The sequence below is a fragment of the Schistocerca cancellata genome, chromosome 2, assembly GCF_023864275.1.
Source record: "Schistocerca cancellata isolate TAMUIC-IGC-003103 chromosome 2, iqSchCanc2.1, whole genome shotgun sequence".
NCBI lineage: Eukaryota > Metazoa > Arthropoda > Insecta > Orthoptera > Acrididae > Schistocerca > Schistocerca cancellata.
Window position 1 is genome coordinate 666,568,650 of NC_064627.1, and position 16,924 is coordinate 666,585,573.

Sequence of the window (16,924 nt, forward strand, 5' to 3'; positions counted from 1 at the left end):
AAAACCTAAAAAAAGTATTGTTGATATGACTTCTTTTATTTCTCCAAAATGTATTTTTAAAATTTTTATGTATTTTGTAATGTATTTTTTTGTGCATAGTGTATGGTTTTACTTTTTTGATGAGATGGCAAGGAAATGTTATAGGTATTTAACTTGTCTATAAAAAGTAAAATGGTAAATAAAGAAAAGCTGGAAATAATAACGGACAAGCAGGTGCGCAAATAACTTAACGTATTTACTGTAAGATTTTCATTAGTTCCAAATGCGTTGCGTTTTTTTGGTTACACTTCGCCACCGTCTACAGTGTCATTGTAACATAAGTAATTAAAATAGAGATTCGACAACGTGAAAAAGTACAATAGAAATCGTTATTAAAGAAAGTAAGTAAAGTGCTATCTGAGCTATAATACTGCCACGAGGAGACATAATACTATTGCTTTTTACGTCTGTAAGCCAGTTTTAGTTTCCGGTATCGGATTGTTAAGATTTCTGTAAAACGCGTACATAAAGTTTCACGGTACTTTTGAAGGTTATCTATTCGTAGCAGCGAAATAATAACACTCAGAATACGCTAAGCGTTATACGGGTTAAAATGCGTCATCCATTATACTGTTTGGGCAAGACCCTTGATAATAGACTTGGCCACTGTTTCTATGTTTCGATACAGTGTATCGATACGTTGAACTGTTTCAGTGTTTCGGAACGGTTGTGGTTCACTGTTTCGAAACAGTGGTGTTTCATTCCGTCCCTGTCTCGGACCAGATTCGATCTCGAGCCAGACACAGAAACTGTATCGTTGTTTCAAAATAAGGCTGTTTCAGTCCACCTGTGCCTGGAACGGACTAATTGTATCGAAACATTCCACTCTGTGTCGGACGAGATTCGGGGTCGGCACAGGTACTGAAACACAACATACCACTTCATGAAACTCTTTCAAGAGTGTCGAAATCTTTTTGACAAGCAATAGCATGAAGCTTAAGATATCCAAAAATAAAGCTTCGTTTCTAGCTGACTGTCCTGTTTCGAAATGGCTGCTTTATAAACACTAACCAAACAATAAAACAACGCATACTATTCACATTCTAAATAATAAATATGTGAAAATCCTTCAGTTAAATTACACTTTTTTATAACATACGCTTCTCTGTTCATGTACAGTAATCATATTAAGAGACGCAAGTAAGCCTACAACATTTTGAATAAAAAAAGGCGTAGAGTGACAGTCATTAGACATATACATAAATTTGATGTAGGTATAATCGCAAGCAATCTGTTTGACAAATCACTGATAGTGTAATGGTGTACGGGAAGGGCTGGGAAGCATGGTGAATTTATAGTAACGGTTCGAAACACCTTGAAAGACAAAAAAAATTCTGTTATATTTTGTTATTTATTCGAACTATTTGGCGTTATTTGTGAGTCTATAGTCACTGCGCCTATTATCCACAATGATTTCCTTTGTGTAGATGGAAATTAGCAGGATGGGTATATTACCCATACTAACGGAATGTGTGTTTCTGCAGTTTGCTCCCACCTCCAGTTCCGTTCGTGGTGGTTCTTCTGTCTTCAGCTATGGCTGTCCTCAGCCAATTGAAAAGTGTGAAAGTCACGCGACACGAAAACAGGGCATTTGCTGCAGGAAATACGAAACTGCCAAGACGCCTATAGTCCGTGAGACGATTGATTGATACTGACAGTTCAGGCGGGCAGACGGCGCTGTTGCCGAACGTGGCTCACAGCACGCGGCGACCTGTCTGCTACACGCATTCTCTAGCAGCAGAAATTAAAGGGAGACAAAATACAAGTCGTATTGGTACGCGTGAATTCATTTAAAGTTGATGCTTGAAATATATTAACTCGAAAACTGATAAGAGCTATTTAGTAAAAGTATCTAAGATGCTGAAACATAATAAAGTTATTTGTTAAACTTCACAACTGAAATGAAAACTATTTTCGCAAGTTGTTGAACATTAGCAGTTTTGGTTTCCATTGTTAAGTATTAGCATTATTAATTTGTTCTACTACAAGCTACAGAATAATTGGTCAGTGTATTAAGAGTTATAATCTGAAGAAAGTACTCACAATATGATGATCTGGTTGTAGATCGATAGCAAACTCCCTCCTTACATTCCTGAATACGTTGTAGTTACTGTAATGGAAAAACACCACTCACATCACTGTCAGAATCTGATTTGACATTGTCTTCCTCAGCACTACTCGAATTATCACTGCTCTCTCCCAGATGTATAATTAAATTTTCGATGCATTCTTCCACGACCCCTTCGGTTTTGGCCGCCTCTCTGATGGCACTTGCAGTGCTGTTTACAATTTTAGCCCACGTCTCGCTTGTCACTTTATTGATAGCTGCTGGAAGGAGAGTTTCCACTTCAGAGATCGTGAATTTTTTATTGTTTGCAGCAATGTAATTTTTTATCTGCGCCCACACTCCTTCAATTGCATTGAAGTAACAGTGATATGGAGGAAGCCGAACGATTTCATGCCCGTGCCTTTTAGCAATCTCGTCAATTACACATGTTGGAAATTGGGGTTTCTTTTGTGCCACAGTTTCGAGCAGTTCCGCCTTCCTTAAATCTTCTCTGAAATCTACTTTTCGCCGTTTCAACCACTGAATGTTTTTTTTGTTGCCAAGGTTGGCGCCTTATCGTGAACAACGGAATGATAAGGCGCATTGTCCATAACAATCACTGATGGACTTGTCAGATTCGTCATAAGCGATGTCTCGAACCATTCTTGAAATACTACACTGTTCATTTCTTCATGGTAATCTCCCGTCTTTTTTGACCGAAACATTTTCAAGCAGTTTGGCACAAAACCTTTCGATGTTCCAGCATGTAAGACAATAATACGCCCTCCTTTGCCAACAGGCATTGCCATTGTCCCCTCGGGCATTCCATCATTCCAGCCTGGCTGGCATTGACCCAAGTTTCATCTAACCACACTATACTTTCGAATTCCACACCCATGATCCTGCGCAGAAATCTGCACCGCCATGCAACTACATCTGTCCTTTCCATTAATATTTTGCGTCCGTTAAACAGTGAATAGCTGAAGCCTATGTCTTTCAACACTGTACGCAATGAAAATTTGCTCCCTTTAAAAAGATCGTCTTTCTGAAGCGACACCAGTAATTTACATAGAGTGGGATGTTCCCTTCTGTTATAATAGCTGTATATATGACGACGAATAGCGTCTTTCTGAAAATCGTCCAAAGCTGTCACCTGCTTATTTCTCGGTCGCTTCTTTCCTGGTGTGTGCAGCTTTGTTGTGCCACTCTCGTCACAATCTGTCACCTGCTTATTTCTCGGTTGCTTCTTTCCTGGTGTGTGCAGCTTTGTTGTGCCACTCTCGTCACAATCTACACTATACTGTTCTTTCCCTATCTTTACAACAGTGTTCTTACTTATTTTCAATGCTGCTGCAGTTCTCTTCACAACCGGAACAACAGGAGTTAAGGACCCACCTTTGTCCTTTTCTTTCTCAAAGTAATCCCTCACAGAGCACACGAATTCACGGGCCTGGGTGTGTAGCACACTTTTCTTCCTCCGTTTCACTTCTTGTGTTGGGCTTGTACTACCCGCCGCACTAGACATTGTTTACAACGAAAGATAAACATAGAAACATAAACAAAGAAACACTAAAAACAACAAAAACGAAATAAACTGCGAATTCAACTTCAGACAAACGACGAACGACCGCACCGCCTGCACGCGAGACACTGGTAAGTTTCATAAGCGCGCGCGCGACCGGGTTTCAGAGCGGCAACGTGGCCCTTGCTACCCGCTCAAAGTCAGGCCGTCATTGACTGCCTGCCTGCGGTCGCTAGGCAACGGAAAGACGCTACCGAGCTGTCAATACCAAAGACTCGTCTCCCAGACTATAAGTGATAGTTTCATACTTTCTGCGACATGACTAGCTCTCTCGCACCTCATTTGTGTTTATATGGACATACTTATACAGTAGACATTCAAGATGATAAAATGTGTAGGTTGATTAGAATACAAGACACAACTGTTTCACTGTTTTGAAACAACGTATCGGAACATTACATTGTACTGTTTCATTTGTTTCGAAACAGTTACGTATTTCAGTTTGCCCATCTCTACTTGATAACGACTGGGCAACAGAACGACAGCAGCGCCCCTGGTGGCCCGGTAATGGCTTCGAATTCGTTAAAATATGACGGGAAGATCTGTGTCTTTTACTTCGAAACACACGATTTACCTGACAGTGTTTTTCATTTGTACTTAATGGGTGCACCTCGTAGTCTAGCAGTAAACTGCTTGCGTGGAAACAGTAAGGTTTTTGTGACTTTGCAAAGCAATGTATTAGAGAACGCTCAACCAAAAACGAAGATCAACTTCTCACATCTGGGGTCACAGTCATGTGTAATTTTGTAAATGACGTTATGGTCGCCTTTTGACGGTAACATTTTTTTTTTTTTTTGTAAAATCCAGTATTGCAGTTTTGATTGTGCAGCATTAAAGACTGTCTTACATAGGCATGCTCCCTCCCTAACGCACAACTGATCATATAAGCAGGCACAAGTGACTCAGCCACCAGCAGTGTGCTGCAACCAGAGCTAGAGGGTGTTCAGCAACCAATCTGTTTTCCTTGCACCAGCTCACGTCATCACATAGGTGTATGACAGGGAAATACTAGCACTGTAGAAAGGAATGCACCACTTCAGGCAAGAGGTAAAAGGATGTTCTCTGATTATTTACACTGATCATAGTGCGCTCACTAACTCTATTCGATACCCATCCATGGACCCTGGTTTAAGCTCTGAGACTACACTCAGATTACCACTGATGTCTACCACCTGAACAGTGCAGAAAAATTGTGGCAGACTATTTCTTGCACATAAGTACTTTGTCAACTTACCTCATCTACAAACAGTTTGCTGAGACACAAAAACAGTATCAATAACTACAAGACCTCATTCATAACCTGTCCATGAACTTCGATTTATCCCAGGTGTGACCTGCTCGGACCTTTGCGCCATTTCACAAAATCAGATAAGCCCCCTTGTACCTCAAAAATTCTGCCTAGTCGTCTTTGAACACCTCCAGAATTTTCCACACCCGAGCTTTCATCCAACCACCCACTTGCTAACAGACCAGATCGTAAGGTGTAACGCAAAGAAAGACTGTAAACCTTGGGCTTGTGCGTGTATCCTGTGTCAAAACAGCAAAGTTTAATGGCATGCACAACCTACCCTAGGTCCTTTCAGAATCCCAAAAGGGCGCTTTAAACATGTGAATATCGACCTCCTTGGCCATCTATCTGCCTCCATTGGTTACCGTTACATTGTCTCAGCAATTGATCACAATACACAATGGGTTGCAGGAACACCTGTAAAGGAGGTAACAGCTGACTCTACCGCCAAAACGTTTACCGAAGTATGATCTCACACTTTGGGTGCCCCGTGTCCATCACACTCGATCTGGACAGCATTTCGAATCTGCTCTCTTCCTGTAACTGTGAAATATAGTCAGTAAGCAAATCCAAACCACAGCGCACCATTCACAAAGCAACGATCTTGTTTAGCAGTGGCTCCACACTTTAAAGGCAGTCCTCATACAGCATAGGATATGGACTGAGGCACTACTGTGAGTACTTCTAGGAGTCTGTACAGCACAAAAACGTGACCTCAGAGCCTCACTGGCTGAAATCCTACATGGGCAAATGATATCCCTGCCAGTGGGCTTTGTCCTCCAATAACTGTCAATTACATCCCAAGATACCCCAGATCTACACGACTTGGTCTCTCATATCAAGTGACACATTGTTGTCCTTCACATATCTCTGCCCATTTAGCATCTAAGTCTTTCTACAAAAAGAACATAAAAATTGTGACTTTGTAATGTCATGAGATTACACAGTACAAGTTGCACTAACCTTCCCATACTCAGGCCCCAACAAAGTGCTTCAAAGAGATCATCATGTCTTCCCCATATTATTAAATGGGAAACCGGCGTCAGTGTCTGTTAATCGAGTCTAACCTATGTGGACACTACCAGATACCTCACCTGAAGATAAAACTTGCCAAGTTATCTCCTCTGCAACACTGGTCGACCCTCCTACTTCTGTTGCCATACTGTTAGCCATCGAATGCGACTGATCGTCCACAACTTCTTGCCTAAAGAACTCAACATCAAGCTCACAGACGATGAAATCCTTATCAAAGATCAGCATGCAGATCACCAGACTGCAGATGGATCTTCACGTGGCACTTCTGCAAAACTGTTAAATTACAACATGACACTGAAACTGCTCTTCTCACCACCCACTTTTCTGACGACAGTATGCTCACATTCATCCTTGTGTCTGGTGGATCTCAAACCATCACCACTGCTGCTGGCCCTTGTGACATACCCAGCACTTCTCCAACCTTGGACACCATCACACACTCACACAATGGCCACCTCAATGCCAGCTCACCTCCATGATTACCACCTGTACGCCATCTGGGGTAAATCGCCACCTGATGACTACTCTGCTGCAGGTGACAATGCATCCAGAAGACCTCTCCATCTCTGCAGTCTCACTGCCCCCTCACTCCACACCTCTCTCATAGTGCTTAACACAATGTGAGGGATGGTGGTCTCTGTGGGAACACTGCATCAACAAACAACACCACTGGTGGTCGACTGGGACCTTGTACAAAACTCTCTGTCTGTTACTCTCCCTTGGGTTGTTATCAAGTTTGGGTGCTTCTGAAGTGTATCCTCCTTTTGTTAATAGAAGTGTGTTATACTGCATTTGTATTGTGTAATTATTTGTCATCATCACTGACATAGAACTGCATACTCTTGAGCACTTAAATCGAGCAGTTCACTTACGAATTTTTGTGCTGGAACAATGTTTAATTTCTAAAATTTTAGGTGATGGAATGTAGTTCTTCAACCATACAAGCGCTAAGAAATCATCTTTTACCAAACACTGTTTCGAAATTCAGGTTTTGAAAACACAATTCTTTATAATCATAATAATAAAACCACAAGATTTAATATAAATAACAGGTGCTACCATGTCTGGCCCAATAGCAATGTCGATTTGCACACTAGTTCTGCTAAATACGTATTGGTTTAAGTTGGTAGTTTTAATTACTATGTCATTATGTTTTCATCTGCAGCCAGCCAAAACATTCAAATAGTTGCATTGTAGCTGCTCAGTGACTGTGTGTTCAGTATTACTTAACAAAGAAGTTAGTGATGAATGACACTGAAGGTACTCCTGGCCCATTGCGGCCACATACAATTCCAATTCCCAATGAGTTAGAAAAAACAAAACATGATGTGATATGAGACACAGTGTTAGTGTTTAGTTAGATGCTTTAGACATTAGTTGTCTTCTTTTCTTTTAGTATTTGGGAAGAACCACACATGGCATGCAACTAAACAAATGGAATATTATGCTTGATCTTGCCTGAAGGCAAATAACAATCGCAAAACCTGTGCCCAAATTCGTCAACAACTAAGTTAACGAAATCCCTCTTTTCTGTTAATTTCTTTCTGTGAACACTTAACGTGTCCTACCTGGCAAACTGAATGCTACCCTCTGAGTCACTAGCCACCCAGCCCCAGGCCTTCTTGCTGTCTCCCGCTCCCTCTAACTACCCCACCGAAAACTACTTAACCACAATTAGTCTCTATACGAAAAATAGCATTGGCATTGTTATCCCAACTGGCAGCATGTAGTAGCATGCATGAGTATTTTACTCTAGCTTGTCATAGGATAACTGGAAAAGCTAGAAAATTTACTTTCTGCCTTCCAATGAGTGATCTCCTTTAATCCAAAACTATTTATGTTCTACAAAAACTTTCCCACAACATTTAAATGTCAACCTTCTTAACCCTTTACACCAACATTCACTTCAAAATATTAATCAAAACGCATTGCCAAAGGGGTGACAATCATCATACTGACAGCTAAACAGGAAACATTTCACATTCTGACTGCTTGAGCGCCGTATTTTCACCTGGTGACAGAAAGTTCACCAACTGCTTTTTTTAGCATACTCCATGAGCATCCATTAACGAACATTTCTATGATATTTCAGTATCCTGTGATGTATAAAAAGCGCACTGCACCACTCAGGACACTGTTAGTTTAGTTACAAACACTTGGTACGATAGTACTTATATCTAGCTGTTTTTGACGCCTATGAAACATCGATTGGTGCAAAACAGTCCTCCAGAATAGTGTGTTCAATTAACGATTTAACAATTCAAAATTTTAAGGAAAGCTTGCAAAAGTTAGACTGGGATGAGGTGAACCTATTTCATGATACCTTTGTGAGTATATTTGAAAACAGTTTCCCTAAGAAAACAGTGAGTAAGAAACCATGTAAAGAGCCATGGCTTACTAAAGGGATACAAATATCTTGTGAACAGGAAAGGGAAATGTATCTTATAGCTAGGAGAAGTAATGATCCTGCACAGTGAAACTTTACAAAAACCACTGCACTATATTAAGAAAAGTTATTAAAAAGTCCAGAAGTATGTGCATTATATCTGAGATTACCACATCTGATAATGAAATTAAAACAATTTGTAATATTGTTAAAAGGGAAACACGGCAACTGAGAGCAGAGGAAGACTGTATGTCTATCAAACACAATGAAAAGTTTGTTAACAAGAAGTCGAAAGTAGAAACTTTTTTAATAAGTGTTGTGGAGAAATAGGATCCAGTTATTCATTAGAAAATGCAAGGCAGTATATGGAAGAGGTAGTACCTATGCAATTTAACAAAATTGAAATCCAACCCACCTCTCCCACTGAAATTAGGAAAATAATAGATTCATTCAAAAGCTCACATGGAATTGATGGCATTTCCACCAGAGCACTAAAAGCTTGTTCCCAACAAATAAGTAGGATTCTGAGCCACATATGTAGCAGCTCACTGAAACAGGATATTTTTCCAGATAAACTGAAATACTCCATTGTTAAACCATTGCATAAAAAAGGGTATATGTGTAATGCTAACAACTTCCACCCAGTCTCGCTTCTGACAACTTTATGCAAAAATTCTTGAAAAAGTAATGTACTCAAGAGTAGCATCACATATTTGTTAAAATGAAGTACTAACAATATATCACTTGGTTTTCAGAAAGACTTTTCAACACAAAATGCTATATATGCGTTCACTGATCAAATGTTAAACGCAGTGAATAACTGAACATCGCCCATTGTGATATTTTGTGAGTTCTCAAAGTCTTTTGATTGTTTAAATCATGAAATTCTTCTAGAAAAGCTTAAGTATTGTGGTATGAGTGGGACAGTGCTCAAATGATTTAATTTATACCTAACTGGAAGAATGCAGAAGGTTGAAATTAACAGTACAGATAGTCTGCAAAAACCAGCAGATTCCTCTAACTGGGGAGGTATCAAGAATGGGGTGCCACAGGGTTCAGTTTTGGGTCCCTTATTGTTCTTAATATATATTAACGACTTGCCACTCTATATTCACGAAGATGCAAAGCTAGTTCTTTTTACTGATGATAGAAGTATAGTAATCACACCCTAGAAGCAAGAATCAGCTGAGGAAATTGTAAATAATGTCTTTCAGAAAATTATTAAGTGGTTCTCTGCAAATGGACTCTCACTAAATTTCGCAGGGGGCCTGGGTTCGATACCTGGCAGGAACTGGGTGTTGTGTGTCCTTCATCATCACTGACTCGCAAGTCGCCGATGTGGCATCACCTAAAAAGGACTTCCAACACGGCGGCCAAACTCTCCCACAAGGTCCCCCGGCCAACAATGCCATACAATTTTGAGAAAACACAGTTTATACAATTCTGAATAGTAAATGGCATAACACCATTGATAAATATAGCCTATGAACAGAAGGCAGAATACTCAAAATTTCTGGGTGTGTGCATTGATGAGAAATTGAACTGGAAGAAACACTTCAATGATCTGCTGAAACAGTTACATTAAGCTTATTATGCTATTAGGGCTATTGCAAATTTTGGTGATAAACATATCATTAAATTAGCTTACTATGCCTATTTTCATTCACTGCTTTCATATGGCATCATATTTTGGGGCAATTCGTCATTAAGAGAGAAAGTATTCATTGCACAAAGCCGTGTAATCAGAATAATAGCTGGAACCCACCCAAGATAACCTTGCAGACATTTATTTAAGGAACTCAGGATATTCACAATACCTTTGCAATACATATATTCACTTACGAAATATCTCATTAATGACCCATCCCAATCTAAAAATAACAGCGAATTGCATAGCTACAACACTAGAAGAAAGGATGAACTTCACTATTCTGGATTAAATCTCACTTTGACACAGAAAGGGGTTAATTATTCTGCCAGAAAAATCTTTGGTCATTTGTCAAATAGTATTAAAGGTCTGACAGATAGCCAACCATTATTTAAAAGCAAATTAAAATAATTTCTGAATGGGAACTCCTACTCAATAGATGAATTCTTACATATGAAGTAGTAACTGTAAAAAAATAAAAATAAAAATTAATTAATTATTTTATGTAACGAAAACTTATGTTAAAGTGACATGTTCCACATCATTACAAAATGTCCTACTCACGATCTATGGAACAAGGATTAACGTATGTATGTATGTATCAGTATCAAGCAATTTGGTTGTTAATCTTGTAGGTGGCCTTTTTATATGATTGTGGTAGTTATACTGTCAATCTCGATCATTAATGTTGTTTAGATAAGCTTTTCTTGTTGGCTATAGCGTTTTTGTTCTGTTTACTGAGTTTTGTACTTTTGATAGCTTTACTTGACAGAACACCAGCGATGTTATATAATTACAGTTTTATGTTAATTTACCATTATTAGTCTATGAATTCCTATGTATTGGTGATTTTACCTTTGCTGTAAACGTATATTTCCATACAATGACCAACAAGTAACCAACCTACCATTAGAACAATCTGCAATACAAAAGGAACTAGCAATTCTACACTATATAGTACAACAAAATGACTGTAATCCAAACATAATCGATTAGCTTTATTCAAGTACAGGAAAACAGAAAACATAAGCACGGCAGAGCAGCTAGGATAAATGATGCAAATATTACACACAATACCAAACGGACTAAACATGATTATCTTAGGAGAAATATAACTACGCACAGAGCATGTTAAACAAACAAACTGATCTTAAACTCAAAATATATATTGAAAATTTTATTGGCATATTAAACATAAATAACCGATGTATATACACAGTCACTAACATTTTACAAGCAAAAATAAAATTCACAGCAAATCTAATCGCCAGTACATAGAAATTCATAGATTAATAAATGAAAACAAAATTTTAACTATATAAAGTCGCTGTTGTTCTATCAAAAAAAGCTGTCAAAAGTACAAACCAGTAAACAGAACAAAAATGCCATAATCAATACATAAATCTTGTCTACAATAACATTATCAACATTTGGCAGTATAGCTGTCAGAATCATATAATCAGGCCACCTATAACACCCAAATCATTAGACAGTGACAGTACCAATCAGTGTTTTACGGACGCCAAAAACAGCTAGACGTTAGTACTATCGCATAATCACCCAGTATTGTCTGTAAATACACATAAGAACAGAAAAAAATGTAATGAAACTATGTATTATTCACAGGCAGCTATAAAATGGCACTGTAGCCAAAATAGGACTCTCACAAACCAGTTAAGCAGTAAATAATTTGAATGTAGCAGCGATTTGGGTTTAACTACTTATAAGTACTCTTGGATGTCTGCTCGTGATGAAGACGACACAGGCATAGTGGAATGCACATGGTATTGCAAGTGGCGTTCTGTGTAACTGAACAATACTCCACTAAACTCTGTGTTTAGTTATTGTTGGAGATGGCCACAGGGAATTTGATTCCGCTGTAGTTGGGGTACACCTCCTATTCAGCTTTACAACAATACTTCGATGAAGACCATAAAGGAAGTCAGCATCGCACACAAGATTGGCTTTTTTCCCCCGCCTTCATTTGGCTTGCAGCGCAGCAGCACGCTCATTAAAATAGAAGGAAGAACGGGTCACAAACAAGTGAAGGCGCTGCTCAATAATCGAGTGTCTGGTGTGACACTTTCTAAAGAGAAGATGGTAACTGCTATATTACCCTATCATTGTGATCAGCCATATAATGCTACAATTGGCTAAACGAAAGGTTTTGTGGAATCACTGTAAATCATATCTGGAAGTGTATGAAAATTCCATAATTAATGAAAACAATGTATCCCACATTGCAGGGGGGGGGAGTTCCCCCTCTTCCCCCTCCCCCATCTCTTGCTGATGCGGAAGCCCCTTGCGGGGCCACCCGCGCCACCCCCGTCCGTCAGGCTGCAGGCTATTCGTTCGTTCCTTTCGACTGTCGACTCGATTGAATCGAGTTATCGAGTAGTGGTACTTTCGTATGTAGCAAGCGCGTCCGCGTCATCGTACTTTATACGTTTCTGTCTGGAACATAGGTAGCTAACACATACCTACGAGAAAAGTCGCGGCCATTCTAGTGATCTCGATACGTTATTCTGTCTGGCAATTACTCGAGAAAAGTCGCGAATATTTTACTGTTTTCTTGTAAAGAGAACCCTCGATAAGAATAAGAAGCTGGTTTACATTCGGAAGCAGAAATATTAAGACTGAAGAATGAATAAGTAAAAAGTCCTAGTTGAGTGCAAGTGCGAAGATTAGTCAAGAGTGAGAGAGATCAGTTGATTGTGAAGTTATGAGTTAGGTATGGGAAACTATTGTTGCGTATATCTCCGGTAATAGTGGCTTTCGAGCAGATTCCTAAAAACGCATTGTTGCTATATAGGCCCTCTAATGAAAGCATTAGAAAGGAACGGAATCTACAATAAAAGTTCCACACATTTAAAGTGCCAGATGACATCATTAATGGAAACTCGTCCTTAAATTATACGTCGTAAGGTACATATTGGCTTGTCACTTTCACAGTGGGTATTTGTTCACGCTGCATGAAAGTCTGGCAGCGAACATTCTGGCAACGAATGTTCTCGAAACAACTGAGCCATATATATAAGTAAAGGAGAGTCACTGCCAGGTAGTCAGTTTGCAAGCTGTACAAAATATTTGCTTGTCTACCTGCATCTATTGCTACAGTAGAAAAAAATTCTTCAACATTGCGGCATACAAAGACACGGCTGAGGTCGACCACGTAGAAGTTCTGTTGAACACTCACCCTGGCATTGATTGTCCTATTGATGATGTAATTAACCAATCTGCCAGGAAGAATAGGCACATAGAATTCATCATTTAAGCAAGGGAACCACAATTGTAACTATTTTATATCATAAGACGATATTGTCTTGTATATGTGTATAATCAGTTTAAATAAAACTTTCTTAAACTTTGCATGTGACTTGATTATTTTTTACTATGGTAAAAGTAAAGGTAGCTCAAGGTATCTTTAGCGTCCCCTCCTTGAGGTTTTCCTGTATCCGGCACCTATGCCTATGAGGAGAAGGATGTTTACCTACGGCATGTAGGCTTGTAAGGCTGTCAACTTTAAAGCCCATATCATGCGGAGTGAAAATCGCTGCAGTCTAACTTGCCTGCTCATGCGACAGCTCCCTGTTGTCTGATAGCAGGGTGCCCTGCAGAGATCTCTGCATGTTTCCCATGATACACCCGATGCTATTTTTCTTGTGAGGCCTAGTCGGATTCCCTGCATGTTTCCTGCACTGATCAATCAGGAGCCTGGTTGGCGACTAACGTCATAGCCAACAGGGCGGGAACTCTGAGGCAAACGCCAATTAATCCTCGAGATCAAACAGATATTCATACACCCAGCGGCCGACCTGCGGTATTTCTCAAACGGCAGTAAGGAAACTGTTAGGCAAAAAAAAAAAAAAAAAAAAAAAAAAAAAAAAAAAAAAAAAAAACTTGCGCGTATGAAAGCTGCATTTGCCAGCTTCATGATAAACATCACTTCGTTAATGGTCACATTTATTGTGATATCTTAGGATTAAGTAAACCACTAAAAAAATTTCGACAGGTTGGCAATGAAAAATAGAGGCCGCTATGAATTTGCGTTTGGTGCATGTTAAGTCTTATGTTGTTGCGTATTAAATGTAAGTAACACATTGTATTTTACTTTGAACTTTGAAGGTTATTGTTGTCTATTACCAACATCGAGAAAATGGATCGTATGCAGAGCGCTTCGTCCAGAGCTCGTGCGCCAGACAAAAAGCCAGAATGAAATATTCAAAAAATTCCTCGTATCCCGTAAACGAGTTTCAGATATCAAAACAAGATTTTGGCAAATAACAGTATGCAAAGGGGAGAGTATTTTGCCATATGATTATTATGCGAATCTTGTGTATCTATCGTGATATTCAAAGTACTACAGATTTTTTTTCGATGAAATGATATAATATTTAAGAACCATCGACAGATAGTGAACGAGAATTACTGTGGTTTTGGATTAACATATATGAAGAAATTGTAATTTATTTTTGTACAGAGAACGAGCATTTTCGTAAACTGTTGACAAGTCTTTACATCAGTTGCTGTTTTATGATTCTGTCGCAATTTCGACTGCATTAGAATGTTAGTAAGATGAATATTTATAAACTCAGCTGTATTTCAGCGAAGGAAACCGATTAATATGACAGCAAGGGGTCTTGAATAGTATTTAAAACTCATCACCGATAACGTTTCTCTGAAGAAAAATAAAAGTCGTGATAAGTCAGGGAAAAATAAATTGCTACTTCTGTTGAAATTTCGGCGAAATCCTATACTCCAGTATATTTTTAATGACTAATGATATGGATTGAAGCTGGAAAACGGATTTTACTTCTACACTGAAGCGCCAAAGAAACTGATACAGGCATGCATATTCAAATACAGAGATACAGATGCATATTCAAATGCAGGGATACAGGCAGAATACGGCGCTGAGGACGCCTATATAAGACCACAAGTGTCTGGCGCTGTTGTTAGATCGGTTACTGCTGCTACAATGACAGGTTATCAAGATTTAATTGAGTTTGAACATGATGTCATAGTCTGCTCACGAGCGATAGGACACAGCATCTCTGAGGTAGCGATGAAGCAGGCATTTTCCCGTGTGATCATTTCACGAATGTACCATGAATATCTGGAATCCGGTAAAACATCAAGTCTCCAACGTTCCTGCAGCCGGAAAACGATCCTGCAAGACTAGGTCCAATGACGACTGAAGAGAATCGTTCAACGAGACAGAAGTGAAATCCTTCCGCAAATTGCTGCAGATTTCAATGCCGGGCCATCAAAAAGGGTCATTGTGTGTACCATTCAATGAAACATCTTCGATATGGGCTTTTGGAGCTGAAGGCCCTCTCATTACCCTTGATGACTGCACAACACAAAGCGTTACACCTCGCCTAGGCCCATCAACGCCGACATTGGACTGTTAATGATTGGAAACATGTTGCCTGGTCAGACGAGCCTCATTTCAAATTGTATCGAGTGGATGGATGTGTACGGGTATAGACACAACCTCATGAATCCATGAAGCTTGTGGGTGTGGTGTAATGGTGTGGGTCGTGTGCAGTTGGAGTGATATGGGACCCCTGATACTACCGGATACCACTCTGACAGATGATACACATATAAGCATCCTGTCTGATCACCTGCATCCATTCACTACTATTGTGCATGCTGGCAGACTTAGGAAATTCCAGCAGGACAGTGCGACACCCCACATGTCCAGAAATGCTACAGTATGGTTCCAGGAACACTCTTCTGAGTTAAACACTTCTGCTGGCCATCAAACTCCCCAGACATGACCATTACTGAGCATATCTGGGATGCCTTGCAATGGGCTGGTTGAAGAGATCTCCGCTGCCTCGTACTCTGGCGGATTTATAGACAGCCCTGCAGGATTCATGGTGTCATTTCCCACTAGCTCTACTTCAGACATTAGTCGAGTCCATGTGTTGTGGCACTTCTGCGTTATCATAGGGGCTCTATGCGATATCAGTCAGGTTTACCAGTTTCTTTGGTTCTTCAGTGTATATCTCAATAATCTAAGAAATATGAAAACAATTAACAACACATATCATGCCAGCTTTTCTTCCCTGTCCCTATATAGAATGAGGGATTGTACTTTATCACCACCAACATCTTTTAGTTTGTCAAAGATATTGGTAACCTGCTTACACCTTGATATGTAACTGACTGGATTTTGCAAATTTAAATTGTTTCATATTTCTCAGGTCACTGACATATGGAAGTTAAATTCATTGGTTAGTGTCAACCCACATCATTCATTGTTAAACACACATTGTGGTATAGGATTCAATTAAAATTTCAACTGTAGTATCGATTTATTTTCGCCCGACTTCTTATTCCCTTTAATTTTCTTCAGAGGGTCGTTATCAGTAGCGAGTTTCGAGTGGTACATTAAGTTCCCTTGTTGCCACGTTCAAATCTGCTTCTTTCGCCAAAACAAAGCAGAGTTTGTAAATATTTATTTCACCAACATTCTAATGCAGTTGAAATTGCCACAGAATCATAAAACAGGAACTGACGGAAGGACAAGTCAATGGTTTATGAAAATGCGCATTTTCAGTATAAAGTGAAATTTCCTCACATGTTGCCCCAAACCCACAGTAATTCTCATTTCACAAGCTATCGATGGCACTTAAATAGTACATCATTCCACTGAAAAAATATTTAGTTGCTTGACTATCGTAGTCTTTGCATACTGTCATTTTCGAAAATCTTGTTTCGAAATCTGAAACCGTTTAAGCAATACGAGGAATTTTGTAAATATTTTATTCTGGCTTTTTCGCTGGCGCACAAGTTCGGGACGAAGCACTTTGTGTATGATCTGTTTTCTCGGTATTTGTTATAGACAGCAGTACCCTTCAAGTTTAAAGAAAAATTAAATATCTTAG